Source organism: Bos indicus, chromosome 18, assembly GCF_029378745.1.
Source record: "Bos indicus isolate NIAB-ARS_2022 breed Sahiwal x Tharparkar chromosome 18, NIAB-ARS_B.indTharparkar_mat_pri_1.0, whole genome shotgun sequence".
In the NCBI taxonomy this organism is placed as follows: Eukaryota; Metazoa; Chordata; class Mammalia; order Artiodactyla; family Bovidae; genus Bos; species Bos indicus.
In genome coordinates, this window is record NC_091777.1 from 22,198,858 (window position 1) to 22,218,724 (window position 19,867).

Consider the following 19,867-nt stretch of genomic DNA (forward strand, 5'->3'; position numbering starts at 1 on the left):
AGGGAGAAAAAAGGTTTGGTGAGAAAGCTTTGAATACTGTCCATACACAGGTGTCTTCAATGGTTTTATCTGAGTGGTAGATGCCTCAGTCAGGATAGCTTTAACTATGTGTATGACACCACACTATGACATGTTCATAGCTTGTGTTTTGAGAGAAAGGTGTAGACTTCCTATTTATGTTAGAAAAATTGGTAACTGAAATGACCTTTATAATAGTGTCCTTCAGTTTTTGAATGTTTGTGAATATCTTAATGTAGATTGGGCTTCCCTTGTGGCTCAGCAGGTAAAGAATCACCTGCAGTGTGGGAGACCTGGGTTCGATCCCTGGGTTGGGAAGATCCCCTGGAGACAGAAAAGGCTACCCGCTCCAGTATTCTGGCCTGGAGAATTCCATGGACTGTATAGTCCATGGGGTCGCAAAGAATCAGACAAGACTGAGCAACTTTGACTTAATGTAGATTACATTGATACAGAGGTTTAAGGAAAAAAAAAAACTTGAGTGTAGTATTAGATGGGTTTATGTATTACTTGGGTGATGGTGTAGAATACAAGTCTTATAGTCTTGGTATCTTCAGGAAATCAGCAGTCTTTAAAGTTATTAGCTTGTAAGTAGCCTGATAGTAAACGTATCATTTTTAATGAGGCTTCTGGTGCTTATGAGTAAAAATTATACCTTAGGTTATTAGTAGCTATTGTTTATCAAATAGCTATAGATGTTGATATTTTTGTTATAATTTGGCATAATTAAGTGAAGTTAGCTAAATGAATTTAAGGTTTTTGTTTTTGTTTTTGTTTTTTTGAGGGGAGTGGTTTGTGCTTTAAAACTTTTTTTAACCAGTAATTTTGAACGTTGTTATGGCCACCTCATGCAAAGAGTTGACTCATTGGAAAAGACCCTGATGCTGGGAAGGATTGGGGGCAGGAGGAGAAGGGACGACAGAGGATGAGATGGCTGGATGGCATCACCGACTCAATGGACATGAGTTTAAGTGAACTCCGGGAGTTGGTGGTGGACAGGGAGGCCTGGCGTGCTGCGATTCATGGGGTCGCAGAGTCGAACATGACTGAGAGACTGAACTGAGCTGAACTGATTGCTCCAAACAGACGGGATTTGAAATTTGAGGAGAGGGGTATTTATCTTTCTTGGCCATTGATTATGTCAGGTTAAGTTCCTGACTAAGCAGCAGCCCTCTATTGAAAATCGGGAATTTCCTGGTAGTCTGGTGGTTAGGATTTCTTACTTTCACTGCTGAAGGCTCTGGTTCAGTCCCTGGTTGGGGGCCTAAGATCCTGTAAGTCGTGTGGCACACCCCCCAAAAAAAGGAGTATTGGAAATCAGTGGTTATTCACCTGAAAGATAAATGCTAATGTATCTTACTAGGTTTTTTTGTTTTTATGAGAAGGAAAAGATGGTGAAGATAATGTTTAGGTTTCATATATTTTGCATAAAATGTTTTGTCTTAAAATTTTGTGCTTTACTACAGTTTGGGTAAATTAAAAAATTTTTTCATCGAATTAGCTGACTCGAATTCAGTATGTTTCTGCATTTTCTCAGTTATTTTGAAAGAGTTGCAGTAATTTTATGGGGGCAGAAACTGAAGTACAAGAGGTTAACAAGCATATAGGTATTTGGAAAATGGAGTTAGTGTAGAATTTATTTTCAATATTTGTTTTTGAGTAGAAGGATAGAAAACAAGATGATTTTATTTGTACATTTACATTTTTGCTAAAGTAGGAGATATTTGCTCTTGCCTAAAGTTAGAAGGGAAGCAGGTAATTGCAGAGGGTGATTAAAGATCCTCCAGAGGTGGAACATTTAAGTCCCTTTGAAAGGCTGGATGGAATGGTGACTATTAAGAGTTGAAAGATTAATCTTTGGGAAGGAGTCATACTTCCTCTTTTGAAAAGAGTGTAATAGAAGAAAAAAGGAATAGATTCAAAAACAGATACATGCTTTGGAAAAGATGATTGGTGAATTTCAACTGAAAAACCTCAGAAAACTAAGAGGCAGAATTGTTTGGGGTGAAAATGGGGAAGTTAGGATTGCAGAATTGGGAGAAAAACAAAAAAAACTGCAAAGAGATAGCCTCAAAGCCTGGAAAAGTGAATTTAAACATTAAGCAAAAGCAGGGACTGCATTGAAGGCAAATGTTAGGTTCCAGGCATGTAATAATTGTTAGGAATATTATAAATATTGAAATTGTTAGTTGAAATGGACTGAGGCAAGGAGGTAAAATTACAGTGGTGATGTTAATAAAGTATGGTGGGTTGAGTGAGTGTAAAAGGACCCAGGGGTATTGAAAATGATGAGAGGACAGCATTGGAGATAATTAGTGAAAGAGTTTGAGGAGGTCTAGAGAAGCCTAACAGTCTTCAGAAGGTTTGGAGGACTATAGGTTCTTGGGAAGTCAGAAAAGAGATAAGAGGTATGAGAGGGAAGTCAAAGTTGCTCAGTTGTGTCCAGCTCTTTGCCATCCCACAGACTGTAGCCCGCCAGGCTCCTCTGTCCAGGGAATTCTCCAGGCCAGAATACTGGAGTGGGTAGCGGTTCCCTTCTCCAGGGGATATTCCCAACCCAGGGATCGAACCCAGGTCTTCCACATTGCAGGCAAATTGTTTACGGTCAGAGCAAGCTACATTTGTTAAACACTTACTGTATTTTAAGAACTTTGAATGTGTTTCTAAACTGTGCATCAACTTTGCAAGTTAAATGGTGATAATCAGCCTGAGTCTCAGTTTTTAGTGTATTTCGAATTTTGGAAAATTCTGCATTTAAATCAGTTTCCTGTTTTTAATGTTAATAGTATAGACACACACACTTAATTTGGTTATGAGTAAGACTAATATTCAGGACCACTTAATTAAACAGCTTAACCTGACTCAGTAGCAAATAGGAAACTTTTAATCTTTCTTCAATATCAGCCTCAAATTAATTTTCCCAGTTAGCTTTTACTAAGAGTAGAGATGAGATTATATTTTTAAAGATTTTCTTTCTGTGATACGTAAACCAACACTAAATTAAGTATGAATACCTACAGAGTAAGTAATTGAATTTAGTAAGTGGTGATCTACAGACCAGAGATGTTAATATAAGCGTTACCTGAGCGCTGTTGAGTAGTTGGAGTTCTTTTAAACCAAGGAATGCTTTGTTTTTAAAAGATCCTACTTGAAAGCTTAATCTGTAAAATAAAAGAATATGCAGGGCGAAATTTTACAGGGGAAGAAATGGGGGAAGGGGTAGTCTAAAGCCTTTCCTTCCTTTGGCTAAGTGTTATCCAGTAATCTAGAGAGAGCACAGTTTGAAAACAGCATTTACAGAGTGCTTTTTGTGGGTTATTTATTACAGTTCTAGGAGATTGGTATGAGTATATTACGCTCCCCATTTGCAGATGAAGAAACTGAGCTTGAAAATGATTAAGTGACTCGTTTAAGATTACATAGCCCTACTCCAGTATTCTGCACTGGGAAACCCCATGGACAGAGGAGCCTGGTGGGCTATAGTCCGTGTGGTCGCAGAGTCTGACACGACTGAGCAACTGAATACACACACACACAACAGGTGATAAAGCTGACCAGTCTCTTTTCAAAGCCCTTACTTTTACTTGCTGTGTTATAGGGTCCTTGTAGAATAACTTATCAATGAAAGCAGAATGCTTTGTGGGATACTTGGGCATTAAGCTTCAGTTGGATCACTGAAGGCATTCTCATGTACGCAACTGTGTGTGTGTGTGTGTGTGTGTGTGTGTGTGTGTGTAGGGTAAATGTATATAACCTAAAATTTACTATTTTAACCATTTTTAAGTGCAGTCCAGTGGAGGCATACTTCAGGTCATAAAAATGATATATTTTTGCTTAAAAGAATGCTTTTGAATCTCAATTTTTGGTGCAGCTATTAGAATTGAGAGGTTTTGTTTTGTTCAACATTATGACATTGAATTCTTGAAAACATTTGAGGATTTACTATGTGGCAGGAATTACACTAGATGTTCAGGATAAAGATGAGTAAGGACCATTCTCTGCACACCTCTTATTTTGTAGGGAAGACAGACAAGTAGACCAAGAATGATAATGCAGTGTGTGAAGTGTGGAACCCAAAAATTGAATGCTTGGGACTTGCCTGGCAGTCCAGTGGTTAAGACTCTGGGGACACAGGTTCGATCCCTGGTTGGGGATCGAACTAAGATCCCACATGCCACATGGCATGCCTCCCCAACTCAAACTCAAAACAAACCAGCCCTAAAATGAATGCTTAACCTTTCTAGAGGGCTGTGTGTGTGTGTGTGTGTATGTACACCATGTATTAGCTTCCTAGAGATTGTAGAACTTGAATTTAATATCAGAGCATTATCAGCTGAAGGAACAGGGGTGGTGGGAAGTGATATAGGTGAAGAGAACTTCCTGTGTGTATTAATGGAGATGTGAGAAAATTTGATGAATTCAAGCAGCATTTCAATGTGGTTAAGTCATGGGCTGTTGTTTAGTTGCTAAGTCAGGTGCGACTCTCTTGCAATGCCATGGACTGTAGCCCGTCAGGCTCCTCTGTCCATGGGATTTCCCAGGCAAGAATACTGAAGTGGGTTGCCATTTCCTTCTCTAGGGGATCTTCCCAACCTAGGGATTGAACCCACATCTCCTGTTATTGTAGGTGGATTCTTTACCACTGAGCCCCTGGGAAGCCCCAGGCATGGATTACCTATGGGGAAATAGAAGCAAAAACGGGTGGAGAGGCAGTGATATCTTCAGCAAAGGAATGTAAAGTGAGGTTGCTCAGTTGTGTCCGACTCTTTGCAATCCCATGGACTGTAGCCTACCACGCTTCTCCGTCCATGGGATTTTCCAGGCAAGAGCACTGGAGTGGGTTGCCATTTCCTTCTCCAGAGGATCTTCCCAACCCAGGAATCGAACCCCAGTCTCCCGCATTGTAAGCAGACGCTTTACCATCTGAGCCACCAGGGAAGTGCAAAGGAATGTAATGAACAAGCAAATATATTGGGAGATGAGTTTAGGCATATAATGATACTATTGGCTGGTATAAATACTTTTTTTAAATGAGTTGGAAACTAGGTACAATCAGATGCAACAGGCGCTTACTAATTTTTCCTCTAGTTAACATAGAATCTTGATATATGTTCCTAGTTCTGCAGATCAGTGAGAAGAAAATACATATTTATTGAGCAGTTACTATATTTTAGACTTCATTCTTCTGAACACTGCGACAACCCTGCAGTGTGGAAGGTTAGGTGAGGAAAATGAATTCCAAAGAACCATTGAAGGTTATAAAACTTAGAAATGGCAGTTAGAATTTGAACTCATGACTGATCTTCTTCAACTATGCTATGGCCGATCAGTATTTGCCAGAGACTTTTCTTATTGAGTAGTAATCTAATTTATTTTATAACTAATTAGCTGGATGGATACCTAATGCAGTTAATATGAAACATACCAAGTATACAGGGAACAGAGGTAAGGATGGTCTTTAAAAGAGTTGTATAAACAAATGTAGTAGAGATTGGAATACATGACTTGTACAACTTCTTATGTGGGCTTCTGTGATGATTTAGTGTGTTGTACGTTAATCAGATCAGATCAGATCAGTCACTCAGTTGTGTCCGACTCTTTGCGACCCCATGAATTGCAGCACACCAGGCCTCCCTGTCCATCACCAACTCCCAGAGTTCACTGAGACTCACGTCCATCGAGTCAGTGATGCCATCCAGCCATCTCATCCTCTGTCGTCCCCTTCTCCTCCTGCCCCCGATCCCTCCCAGCATCAGAGTCTTTTCCAATGAGTCAACTCTTCGCATGAGGTGGCCAAAGTACTGGAGTTTCAGCTTTAGCATCATTCTTTCCAAAGAAATCCCAGGGCTGATCTCCTTGTACATTAATAAAACAACCTAAATTATCTTGTCTACTGGGGAAAATTTTGAAGGATATTCTTCTGTATAACTATTAACAAGTTAGTTTATCTTTCTGTTGTAGTTTTTGCTAGTATTGATATTGTTATGTAATAGGGTCAAATTAGCCTGAAAATCTTTTTCAGTGAGGACAGTGTTGTTCATGCAAATAGTGGAAGGTTAGAACAATCTTCTGTAGCATAATTTCTTTTTTAGAATTTGAGTATAGAACATTATGGGTGATATCTTCACAGGAAAAAAAGTAAGTTTTTTAAAAGTTAAGAGGTATTTTGGGGGCTTCCCAATACTGGTGGCTCAATAGTAAAGAATCCACCTGCAATGCGGGTTTGACCCCTAACCTGGGACGATCCCACGTGCGGTAGAGCAACCTAGCCCATGCGCCATAACTACTGACCCTGTGCTCTGAAGCCTGGGAGCTGCAGCTTATGAAGCCCACATGCCAGGTCTGCTGAAGCCCGTGCTCCTCAACAAGAGAAGCCACCACAGTGAGAAGCCCACATACTGCAACTGGAGCGTGGCCCTACTTACCGCAACTAGAGAAAAGCCCAAGCAGGAGCAAAGATCCAGCACAGCGAACAAGCAAATAAATAAAATTATATTAAAAAAATGTTTTTAAGTAAGCTGAGTTTCATAAATGTTTATTGGGTTGGCCTAAAAGTTTGTTTTTTCCACAAGGTAGTATGGAATAACTTGAACAAACTTGGCCAACCTAAATATTTTAGAATATAGAGCACTACTTTTTATCTTCCTAGTGTTTATTCCGTAAAGAAGATTTTAAGCTTTTTTCCCTGATATCTCTAGTTTGGTTAGGGTAGGTGTTTGTGTGAGTAGAAATTTAACCAAGTGTACAGTGTTGATTAAGGACACCTTCATAAGCATTTAGTCCAAGCCTGTTATTGACAAGGAAACTGGGGGGGCCAGATGGTTGTTAAATATGCTGTCACACATTTAAGTAGTTCCAGGAATTAGAATTTTGGTCTCTACACTATATAGGAGAAAACAAATAATACTAATAGGTTTTAGTTTATAGTGTTATGTAAGGACATTTTTCTTTTGAATCCTTTTAGTTTACTTGGAAAGTTTCTGTTCAGGCTTATAAGGCACTACCAGTAAATTAAGCAGAGACAAAGTTGATGTTCATCAGTTTCACAGTATAATATTTTGGTTAGCCCTGAGCAGGTTAGGTCTGATAATTGGGTCATAGTTTGGGGTTTGGTATCCTGACGTCTTTTAGTCTACTAACCATAAAATAGTTAAGTGTACTACACAGGTTAGATTCTATAGCATATCATGCTTCTTATTCACAAAGACTTAGAAAAATTTTTAATGAACCATCAGTTCAGTTTAGTCGCTCCGTTGTGTCCATCTCTTCACTACCCCATGGACTCTGGCATGAACCGTAATATATATAAAATTTATATATACCATAATATACATAAAATGGAATATTGTTCAGCCTTAAAAAGGAAAGACATTCTGACATGTGCTACAACATGGATGAACCTTGAATACATTATGCTAAGTGAAATAAGCCTTTTACACACATATACACAAATACTGTATGATTCTACTTATATGAGATATCTAATGTAGTCAAATTCATTACAAACAGACATTAAAATGATGTTGCCAGGGGACTGGGATTGGAGGAAGGGGAATAGTGAGTTGTTTAAATAGAAAAGATTTCAAATTTGCCAGGGGAAAAAATTCTGAAGATTGGTTGCACAAAAATCAATATGTTTAAAACTACTGAACTCTACACTTAAAAATGGTCAAGATGGTAAATTTTATGTTTTACAACAATTAAAACTTTAAAATATTTTGTGTTTTGCAGATTAAAAACATTAATTTTTTGAAAAGATACGTGCACCCTTGTGTAAATTGCAGCATTATTTATAATAGCCAAGATATGGAAACAACCCACATGCCCATCAAATAGATGAATAGATTAAAAAGATGTGGTATATATATAGAAAAAAGAAGACAGTCTTGCCATTTGTAACAACATGTATAGGCCTGGATGATATTATGCTATGTGAAAGAAGAGACAAATACTATATGCTTTTACTTGCATGTGGAATCTAACAAAACAAGTCATAACAAAAGAGAAACTGGAGTTATAGATACAGAGAACAAACAGGTGGTTGCCAAAGGAAAGATGGTGGCGGGGGGGAGGAAAGAAAGAGGTGAGGGAGATTGAAAGGTACAAACTTTCAGTTGCAAAATAAACGTCACTGGTATGAAGTGTACAGTTTGGGGAATACCGTTAACCAAGTAATCTCTTCGGTGATGTCATAACTAGTCTTAACATGGTGGTTTTTTGAAATATATAGAAAGAGACTATATTGTGTAACAGGAACTAACATAGTGAAGGTGAATTATACTTTAAGAACACACAAACAAACTGGGAAACAGATCAGATTTATGATTACCAGAGGCAGGAGTAGGGGCTGGAGGGAGGGGAATTGGATGAAGGCCATCAAAAGGTACATGATAAGGTAATTAACACTTCTGTTTGTTGTCATATATGAAAGTTGTTAAATGCTAAGAGTTCTCATCACAAATTTTTTTCTGTTTCTTCAATTGTGTATATATGTGAGATGATGAGTTGGAGAAGGCAATGGCACCCCACTCCAGTACTCTTGCCTGGAAAATCCCATGGACAGAGGAGCCTGGTAGGCTGCAGTCCATGAGGTTGCTAAGAGTCGGACACGACTGAGTGACTTCACTTTCACTTTTCACTTTCATGCACTGGAGAAGGAAATGGCAACCCACTCCAGTGCTCTTGCCTGGAGAATCCCAGGGACGGGGGAGCCTGGTGGGCTGCCGTCTATGGGGTCACACAGAGTCGGACACGACTGAAGTGACTTAGCAGCAGCAGCAGCAGAGATGATGAGTGATCTCTAAACTTAATGTAATAACCATTCATGATGTGTGTCAGAGCATTTTGCTGTACACCTTCAACTTACACAGTGCTGTATGTTAAGTACATCTCAATAAAACTGGAAGAAAAAAATTAAAAATAGTTTTAAATAGGCCATAAGCTCATTGTCCAGATAACCACTAATCCCATTTTTTAGAAAGTTTCATGTAAGATTTTTAAAAAGGACAAAAACAGTTTCTGCTTTACATTGCATTCGTTTTCCCCTCACCCAGATAGTTTTATGTGCATATTCCATGGATAAGTATTTTTTGATTGCTTATTGTAAGATAAAGATAGATTTCTGACCTCTTAGTTAACGTACGTTTTCTGGAGAAATGTAAGCTTTAAACAAGATAAATATGAAAAACGTATAGCTAATACTAAGGTGAATAAAGGGAGGGGCAGAGATATGAAGGGTTGGAGGAGAGTGACATTTTAGATAGATTGGTCAGGAATGACCTTACCAAGAAAGTTATTTTGAAAAAAGCATTTACAAAAAATGAGGGGAGAATGTACTCAGCAAGTGCAAAGGCCCTGAGGAAGGAGCATGCTTGGCTTTTGTGTGTGTGTGTGTGATGGGGGATTATCGTATATGTTACATAAAAACATAAAATAGACCCTTTTAGACATTGTATATTCAATTCGGTGGCATTTCCATTCACAGTGTTCTGCAACCATCAGCACTATTTCCAGTCTTTCATTTTTCATCACTGCAAAGAGAGACTCTATTCATTAAGAAATAGTTCCCTACTTTCAACCCCTCTTACCAGCCCCTGGTAACCTCTGATATTTCTGTTTCTTTGAATTTGCCTATTCTAGATATTTCATATAAGGAATCATACTGCGTTTTTCCTTCTCTGTCTGCCTTTTATACTGGGCACAGTGTTTATAGGTTCAGCCTTGTTTGCAGGTATCAGAATTTCATCCCTTTTTTGTGGTTGAATAGTACTCCATTTTACCAGATTTTGTTTATCAGTTGATGGCATTTGGAGTTTTTTTCGACTTCTGGCTATTATGAAGAATGCTGCTATTAACATTGCTTTATAAATGTCTGTTTGAGTCCTTGTTCTTAATTCTTTTGAATGTATATTGTATACCTAGGCATAGAAATTCTGGGTTATATGGTAATTCTGTGTTTACCTGAGGAACTGCCATACTCTTTGCCTCAGTGGCTGTACCATTTTACATTCCTACGAGCAATGTAGGAGGGCCTCAGTTTCTCCATTCTCCTCAACACTTGTTCTCTTATTTTATTTTATAGCATCTCTAGTAGGTATGAAATGATACCTCTTTGTGATTTTGATTTGCATTTCCTTAATGACTGATGTTTAATATCTTTTCATATGTTTATTGGCCATTCCTTTAAGTTGAGTTGTCTTTATAGTATTGATATTTAGTTGTAGGAATTCTTTGTAGAGTATTGAAACTTTATTAGATATGATTTGCAAATGTTTTCCATTTTGTGAGTTGTCTTCACTTTCTTCATACTGTCCTTTGATGCACAAATTTTCAGTTGTTATGAAATTCAGTTTACCTGTTTGTTTGTTTATTTTAGTCACTTATGCCTTTATTTAAGAAATCACTGCCAAAACCAAAGTCATGAAGATTTGCCTCCATATTTTCTTCTCCGAGCGTTATAGTTTTAGCTTTTAAGTTAGCATCTTTGATCTATTTGAATGAATTTTTGTATATATGGTATGAAGTAAGGGTTTAGCTTCATTCTTTTGCAGTTGGCTCTTAAGTTTTTGCAGCATTAGTTGTGGAAGAGACCGTCATTCCCCACTGAATGGTCTTGGTATCCTTGTCAAAAAATCAGTTGATCATAGATGTGAGGGTTTATTCCTGGGCTTTCAGGTCCATCCCATTGGTCTGTTTGTCTGGCCTTATGTCAGTAACACACTGTTTTGATAGTTGTGATTTTGTAGTAAGTTTTGAAATTGAGAAGTGTGAGTCTTCAGCTTGTTCTTTCTCAAGTTTGTTTTGGCTCTTCTGGTTCCCTTGAAATTCAATATGAATTTGTGCAAAAAATGTCATCAGGATTTTGATAAGAGTTGCACTGAATTTATAGGTCACTTTGAGTAGTATTGTCATCTTAACAACATGAAGTCTTCCATTCTTGTCTTTGATTTATTTATATTTCATTATGCACAGATGTCTTTGAATTTATTTAGATGTACTTTAATTCCTTTCCTGGTGGCTTCAGACAGTAAAGTGTCCACTGACAATGCGGGAGACCAGGTTCGATCCCTGGGTTGGGAAGATCCCCTGGAGAAGGAAATGGCACCCCACTCCAGTACTCTTGCCTGGAAAAACCCATGGATGGAGAATCCTGGTAGGCTACAGTCCATGGGGTCGCAAAGAGTCAGACACGACTGAGCAACTTCACTTTAATTCCTTTCAGCTATGTTTTGTAGTCTTCAGCGTCCACATCTTACACAATATTAAAAAATATTTAAATATTTAAATGCTTCATCCCTCAGTTCAGTTCAGTTCAGTCCCTCAGTCGTGTCTGACTCTTTGCGACCCCATGAATCACAGCACACCAGGCCTCCTTGTCCATCACCAACTCCTGGAGTTCACTCAAACTCATGTCCATTGAGTCAGTGATGCCATCCAGCCATCTCATCCTTTGTCGTCCCCTTCTCCTCCTACCCCCAATCCCTCCCAGCATCAGGGTCTTTTCCAATAAGTCAACTCTTTGCATGAGGTTGCCAGAGTACTGGAGTTTCAGCTTCAGCATCAGTCCTTCCAGTGAACACCCAGGGTTGATCTCCTTCAAAATGCACTGGTTGGATCTCCTTGCAGTCCAAGGGACTCTCAACAGTCTTCTCCAACACCACAGTTCAAAAGCATCAATTCTTTGGTGCTCAGCTTTCTTCACAGTCCAATTCTCACATCCATACATGACCACTGGAAAAACCATAGCCTTAACTAGACGGACCTTTGTTGGCAAAGTAATGTCTCTGCTTTTGAATATGCTATCTAGGTTGGTCATAACTTTCCTTCCAAGGAGTAAGCGTCTTTTAGTTTCATGGCTACAATCACCATCTGCAGTGATTTGGGAGCCCCCAAAAATAAAATCTCACACTGTTTCCACTGTTTCTCCATCTATTTGCCATGAAGTGATGGGACCAGATGCTATGATCTTTGTTTTCTGAATGTTGAGCTTTAAGCCAACTTTTTCACTCTCCTCTTTTACTTTCATCTAGAGGCTTTTAGTTCCTCTTCACTTTCTGCCATAAGGGTGGTGATATCTGCATATCTGAGGTTATTGATATTTCTCCCAGAAATCTTAATTCCAGCTTGTGCTTCTTCCAGCCCAGCGTGTCTCATGATGTACTCTGCATATAAGTTAAATAAGCAGGGTGACAATATACAACCTTGACGTCCTCCTTTTCCTATTTGGAACCAGTCTGTTGTTCCATGTCCAGTTCTAACTGTTGCTTCCTGACCTGCATATAGGTTTCTCAAGAGGCAGGTCAGGTGCTGCCTGGTATTCTCATCTCTTTCAGAATTTTCCACAGTTTATTGTGATCCACACAGTCAAAGGCTTTGGCATAGTCAATAAAGCAGAAATAGATGTTTTTCTGGAACTTTCTTGCTTTTTCGATGATCCAGCGGATGTTGGCAATTTGATCTCTGGTTCCTCTGCCTTTTCTAAAACCAGCTTGAACATCTGCAAGTTCACAGTTCACGTACTGCTGAAGCCTGGCTTGGAGAATTTTGAGCATTACTTTACTAGCATATTGATGAGTGCAATTGTGCGATAGCTTGACCATTCTTTGGCATTGCCTTTCTTTGGGATTGGAATGAAAACTGACCTTTTCCAGTCCTGTGGCCACTGCTGAGTTTTCCAAATTTGCTGGCATATTGAGTGCAGCACTTTCACAGCATCATCTTCCAGGATTTGAAATAGCTCAACTGGAATTCCATCACCTCCATTAGCTTTGTTCATAGTGATGCTTCCTAAGGGCCACTTGACTTCACATTCCAGGATGTCTGGCTCTAGGTGAGTGATCACACTATCATGATTATCTGGGTTGTGAAGCTCTTTTTTGTAAAGTTCTTCTGTATATTCTTGCCACCTCTTCTTAATATCTTCTGCTTCTGTTAGGTTCATACCATTTCTGTATCCCTACGTATTTTTAAAAATGCTATTGTAAATGAAATTGTTCTCTTAATTTCTTTTTTGGAATGGTGATTGCTACTTCATAGAAATGCAACTGATTTTTCTGCATATATTTGTATCCTGAAATTTTATTAAATCCATTTATGAACTCTATATGTTTGTTATTTGTATTTTTCTATAAAGTCACGTTATCTGTGAATAGAGATAGTTGTATTTCTTTTTTTCCACTTTGGTTGCCTTTCATTTTCCTTTTCTTTTTTTTCTTCTATTTTGTCTGACTGAATTTTCTAGTACTATGTTGAAAAGAAGTGGTGAAAGTGGGCATCCTTGTCTAGTCTTGATATTGGGGAAAATGCATTTCCTAATTTTTTGTAATTTCATATCATCATAAGATTTGAGGTACTTACTATGAAATTCTTAGATCAATTAAAGATGTAGTATAGATTGGTCTATATGCCTATAAACCTTGTTGAAACTCACTAATAAGTAACTTTGAAGCACTACATTAAGACCAAGAGTTCTCAAATGCCAGGATTCTTAAAGTATCAGTGATCAGAAGGAACTTTAAGACTTGTCCAGTCAGTTACAATATGCTACTGGGCTCCTTTTCAATATCTCTATTGAGGTCTCGGTTCGTCTGTTAAAAATTGGAATATGTAACTTTAGTAATAAGGAACTCATTATCTTTGCCTTTGGATAGCTCTATTTCAAATTCCTTTCTTACACTGAGCCAGAATACTTTTCCCTATAGTTTCCTGGTATCTTATCATTCTAGATCAGCTGCTTGGGGTCTTACGGATGGCATGAGTAATAGCGTGGAAAATGAACAATGGAACATGTTAGACAACAAGCAGATTGGTGTGATGAGATTGTGGAGGATGTGGAGAGATGGTGGGGTGGTAACTGGAGATGAGAAAAACTTGAAGGGCATATATTTAGCATTAGGGAACAATAAGTTTTCATTGGCAACTAACATAAAATCTCTGTTTTACAAAACTTACTCTGGTCACAATGTGCAGGATAGATTTACAGTGGGAGAATATTTGGGGCAGAACTGTTGGTTTTACAGTGCCATTAGCCAAATAAAGCATGTAGGAGAAAGATTTTAGAAGAATGATTGGTTTTGGATCTCTTTCGTTTATACTTGTGGGCAAGTCCAGGGGGCAGCTGAAAAAATGTACTGGACATAAAGTTTGAAGTTGTCAGCATATAGATAATAGAGAATGCCTTTACCTGGGGAGGATGTCTAGAATGAGGCGAGTACTGAGAAGAGGAATTCTGAGAAGCATGGTTTCAGGTAACTTCACCAGTCTCCTTGTTGTCCTCTGAGTATATCCCATTTTGTCTGTGTTCTTCTTTAGTCAAGCTTGAATGTTATACCCAGGTTTGGTGTTACTAGCGTAAGTGAATACTACGTTTTGTTTAACCAGCATCCTGTTGTTGGACATCTAGGCTGTATTCAGTCTTTTGCTGGAGCAAGTAATAAATACCTGTATCTGCCATTTCACTCATACATGAACATATTTATAGAATAAATCATTAGAAGAGAATTTGTTCAGTCAAAGGGTATGTGCACTTGAAATATTTTAATACTGTTTTAAAAAAAAAATTATTTTGGCTGTGCTGCGTCTTTGTTGCTTTGTGTAGGCTTTCTCTAGTTGTGTGGGTAGAGGCGGCTACTCTTCACTGTGGTGCATGGGCTCATTGTGGTGGTCTCTCTTGTTGCAGAGCACAGGCTCTAGGCACACGGGCTTAGTTAGTTGCAGCTCGTGGGCTCTAGAGTGCGAGCTCAGTAGTTGCGGCACATGGGCTTAGGTGCCCCGCAGCATGTGGGATCTTCCTGGAACAGGGATTGAACCTCTGCCCCCTCCATTGGCAGGTGGATTCCCATCCACGGCACCACTGGGGAAGGGAAGTCCTGCCCTTGAAATATTTATGGATATTAGTAAATTTCTCTCCTTAGAGGTTTTACCATTTTAGCTTTCACAGCATATGAGAATTTTTAAGTTCATTAATGTGTTATTAAACTTTGGAATTGTTGTGAGTCTGATAGGTGAAAGATGGTATATAAGTGTAGTTCTAATTGACATTCTCTTATTTCAAATAAGAATATGAATTGACTGTTGGTATCCTTTGTCCATTTTTCAAATAGGCTATTAGTATTTTATAGTGAATCTTGATATATTTAAAAATAAGCACCTCAGAGAATTCCCTGGTTTTTCAGTGGTTAAGACTCTGCTTCCCCTGCAGTGGGTCCAGATTCCATCCTTGGTCGGCTTGTGAGATCAGCTCAGCCTTAGAAAGATGAGCACTTCATCAGTAAATGAGTTGCAGATCAGTTTGCTAATTTTCTTTTATAATCTGATTTGTGATCTTTTTTTTTTTTTTTGCCACACATCTTGCAGGATGTTAGTTTCCCAAGCAGGGATTGAACCTGCACACTTGGCAATGAAAGCCACTGGACAACCAGGAAATTCCCTAATTTATGAATCTTTTCATAAAACTTTATGAAAAATTTATGTAATCTAATTGGTGATTCTTTAATGACATCTATATTTTGTTCCATAAATAGAAAATAAGGTATCCTGTCCATGTTTTCTTCTGGTATTTTCATGGCATTTCATTTCTGAAATTTTTTATCTTTGATCCATTTGTAATTTATCTTGGTTTGAGAACAAGCTATGGATCTAACTTTTTTTCAGGTAGCCATCCAATTGTCTTATTTATTTATAGTTCATTTCCCCTCAATTTGAGATACTAAATCACTTTCTATTGTATCTGTATGGCTTCTCATGTGTTAATACCACAGTGTTTGAAAAATGAAATTTTATAATACTTTACTATTTAGTAGGATTAGTTCTTCTTGGTTGTCCTTCTTTTTCAGATCTTTTCCTGGTTTTGGTTTTTGTCTATTTAAAAACACCTTGTCTGCCTCTTGAAAAAACTATTGAAATTTTTATTGAGACCACAGTAATATCAGACATTAGTATAAAGAGAGTTCACATATATATACGCACACACACACACACACACATATATGTATAATAGTATACAGAGAATTTGTGTATTTATAGTGTTGTTTTCTTTTTTTAATTTTATTTTATTTTTAAACTTTACAATATTGTATTGGTTTTGCCAAATGTCGAAATGAATCTGCCACAGGTATACATGTGTTCCCCATCCTGAACCCTCCTCCCTCTCCATACCATCCCTCTGGGTCGTCCCAGTGCACCAGCCCCAAGCATCCAGTATCGTGCATCGAACCTGGACTGGCGACTCGTTCCGTATATAATATTATACGTATTTCAATGCCATTCTCCCAAATCATCCCACCCTCTCCCTCTCCCACAGAGTCCAAAAGACTGTTCTATAGCATTTTATATAAAGAGTGTAAATTAATTATCAGCATTTAAAAATCAGGAAATTACCCAAATAAGTCTGGATGAATTTCCAGCTCCTCTTTACAGCTTAGAAACAACAATTAACTGAAACTGACTGGTGGCTTCCCCTTTGTTCTTTTTAGCTAGCCATAGTTCTCTTCTGGCCAGCTTCTCTCATTATGTCAGCCGCCTGGCCTCTGTAGAATTTGCAGCCTGAATATTCTTGTAGAGTTGGTCATCTGCACTGAAAACAGAACTCCAGGATTAAAAAGTATTAGATTTGACCCATTGCTCCATTCTCTTGAGATTGTTTTGTATCTTGGTTCTGTTAACTATTGTGATGAAGGCTGCCTTGCAACGTAAAATCACCTTGTTAAGCAAAGTTTCTATATCTTGGTTTAAGCTGACTCACTTAGACAAGCTGATGATAGGCCTTCTATGATACACTATTGGAAAATTAATTAGTACTACTTAAGTGTGGTTTCACCTAGTTACTAGTATATTATCACATAAATTTACTAGTATTAGGCTAGTAAACATTGTCACATTCTGTACTATCTGTCATATCCTTAATAGCACTATAGAAACTCTAAGGAAATTAGTAATATGTGGCCAGTAGTTGAAGGTTTAATCCCTTTAACACTAAACCTTTTATTTTAACCATTTGAGATAAAAAATTTCACATTTCAGTAAGCTGGAACATTTTGCAGATAGCTTTGAAAAGTTTTAAAGGGAGACATAAATCTTCAAGAATTTGAAGGTTTGTCACAATTGGATTTATTTTATAACAATCTCAAAGTAAATCCCTAGGAAGGCAGGAGGAAATTTGACTTGATGAAGTTTTGAACAGGTATTCAAGCATAGTCTGAATGCCTTAACAAGAGTTTGTTTCTAGACATCAACAGACCTTTTTTTCTTTAAACAAAGAAATGGCAAACTCCAGTTTGCCAGCTTTTTATTTTGCCAAATAAGAATATTCTCTCTTTTTTAATTTTAAAAGATCTAGTTGGCTTTATTAAATGATTCATGAATTGGGCATCATCCCATCTAGCAAATAGGAATTCCCAGGAAAAATCTTTAAAATGACTAATATCATTATCATCTTATTCTTTGAAATATTGGTCACTGTCATTAGTAGAGGTGCTATTTGCTATCTAACAATAACTTCAAATAGTAGTAGCTACCATAAAAATGTTCATCAAGTGTTAAGCCAGAGAAGAAATTTTAATCGGTGAAATAGTTCCCTATTGCCTCCAGGATAAAGTCCAGATTTCTTAACAGGGCTAATAAAAGGCCTGGATATCTGACCTCTGCTTGCTTCTCACCATCTCTCTATTTGGCTAGTAGCATGTTCTGGCCACATTATGCTATCAAGTAGTTCCCAAAATGTCCTGTCCTGCCTCACCTCTGGACACTTCTTTAGTGTTTCCTCTGTGCTGTTGCCAATTTTAGGTAACATGCAAGAGAGTCAGGGAATTGTAAAAGACTTATTCTCTACATGAACAGGGATTACTGCTTGCTGGTAGAGTCAGTATTTTATCTTACACATTTGAAGCAGATAGGACTATAGTTAATTGTTTGTATAGTTATTTTTGTTCTTTTGTTTTTTACAGATGAAAGCAGAAAGTATGTGATCTTCTCAAGGTCATACAACTAGATGGTGGTAGAGCCAGGACTCAGGTCTATGTTTGTTTGTTTGAAGTATCATGTTCTTTCTAATTTCTTTGTAGTCATTCACTGATTTAGTTAAAATATATCACATGCCTACCATGCTAGACAACATATTAATAATGATACAAAGGTTATAAAGGTGTTCCTTTTTCCCAAGGGTAGAGAGTCTATTGGAGAAAAAAGGTAATATATTATTATAATGAAAAATTATTTATTGTGTGCACAGGTTACTAAACCAGGGTTGAGTAGGCAGAGGCCTTCTATAGGAGGAGAATCCTAAATGGAATTTTCTGCAGGTACAAGTATGAAATACCTGTAAGTAGCTCATAAGCAAAGTAAAAATTGTGTTGTTTAGTCATTAAGTTGTGTTCGACTCTTTTACAGCCCCATAGACAGAGCCTGCCAGGCTCCTCTGTCCATGGGATTTCCCAGCCAAGAATACTAGAATGGGTTGCCATTTCCTTCTCCAGGGGATTTTCTCAACCCAGAGGTCTAACCCACATCTCTTGCACTCAGCTCTCTACTGCTGAGCCACCAGAGAAGCCCAAAGTAAAAATTAATGCAGCACAAATTTAATACTGTATAAAAATGCTATGGACATGACTATAATAGAGGACTGAATAATTTGGTAGGGATCAATGATTATACTAAGTTGGAAAAACTATTAATATGTAGAACTTACTGGGAAGACATTCATTTAGTAGAAAAATATTGAGAGACTTATTTAGAGAATATAGAAATGTTTTAGAGAAAAAGCAACTATTAGACACTGAGGAAAGTAAATTTACCACTGAAGGAAGTTTATATATATGTGTGCATGTGTATATATTGTGTTATAGAACACATATTTAGAGGCTTTATTTTTTATTCTTATGGCCCAGCTCTTTATGCCTTTCCTGATCTTTTCTGTACATAATTAATTACCATCTAATATATGCTACTGTAATATAGTGCTTTGTATCTCTGCTAAGATGTATATCATATTTTTTATGTGTTTTCTTCCCCTCTAGAATTTTTGAAGGCAGGGACTCTATCCTATTGGTTTTTGAATCCATTTTATATGATCATCATGTTTGGCATCAGATAATTGTAGAAACAAAGATAGATAAGTAATTTAATTTTGATTCTGAATACTTGCTTTAACTTTAAAATTCTGTGCCCCAAATGTCTTAATGTACTTAATGATAAGGTCCCCTATAGTGTCGCTCCAACTTGTATTTCTATGTCTATTTTCCAGTTTTCTCCTTTTGTATACTCTAAAATGGTCATACTACGCCTAAATATATACTTCCTTCCTTCCATTTCTTTATTCCTGAATCCTTTGCCTGGCCTGTCCTTTCAATCCCTTTATAAGATCCCTTCAAATGCTAATTGTTCTAAGAAGCTTTTCCTAAATACCTTGCCAACTGTGCTCTCTCTTCTCTTAATAATCACCTTATACATAAACTTGTGCTTGCTTCTCGTAGGCCATGTTTACCATATTTTATTCGGTATATGATGTGCTCTTCTTGTGCCATTACTCCTTATCTCCCCCATTTAGATTCTGAACTTCCTGAGGGTAGAGGCTTTTGTAGTTTCTGCAGAGTTGCTTTGGATGTAATGGACAGTCCATAATATTTGCTTAATTAAATAGAAAGTTAAAATTGGACTGATGTGGTCTTTTTATGAATTTGTACGATAGTACATTTATTAGAATGAAATAAGATGATAGATCTTAAAGAGGAACTTAATTGAGCATTGTGTCAGTTGTAGAATGAAGTGTTTAAATCAGAAAAGGTGACTTTTTTTTAGATTTTATGGGCACTTTTTTCTAGTTTATCTTTAGTTTCTATTTGTATAACTAACATTG

The 19,867-nt window shown here is 37.5% G+C and overlaps 1 protein-coding gene across 10 annotated transcripts in view; it reads left to right on the top strand.

Annotated features, from left to right (window-relative positions):
* CHD9 (chromodomain helicase DNA binding protein 9) overlaps nucleotides 1-19,867 on the top strand; it is a 226,170-nt gene that overhangs the window by 67,242 nt on the left and 139,061 nt on the right. The window contains exon 1 of one of the 10 annotated variants that reach the window (XM_070770562.1): nucleotides 16,107-18,027. The exons of the other annotated variants lie outside the window; for them this stretch is intronic. The gene's annotated coding sequence lies outside the window, so the exon portion shown is untranslated. Of the gene's footprint in view, nucleotides 1-16,106; nucleotides 18,028-19,867 lie in introns of those variants that run through there. 10 annotated transcript variants of the gene reach the window in all.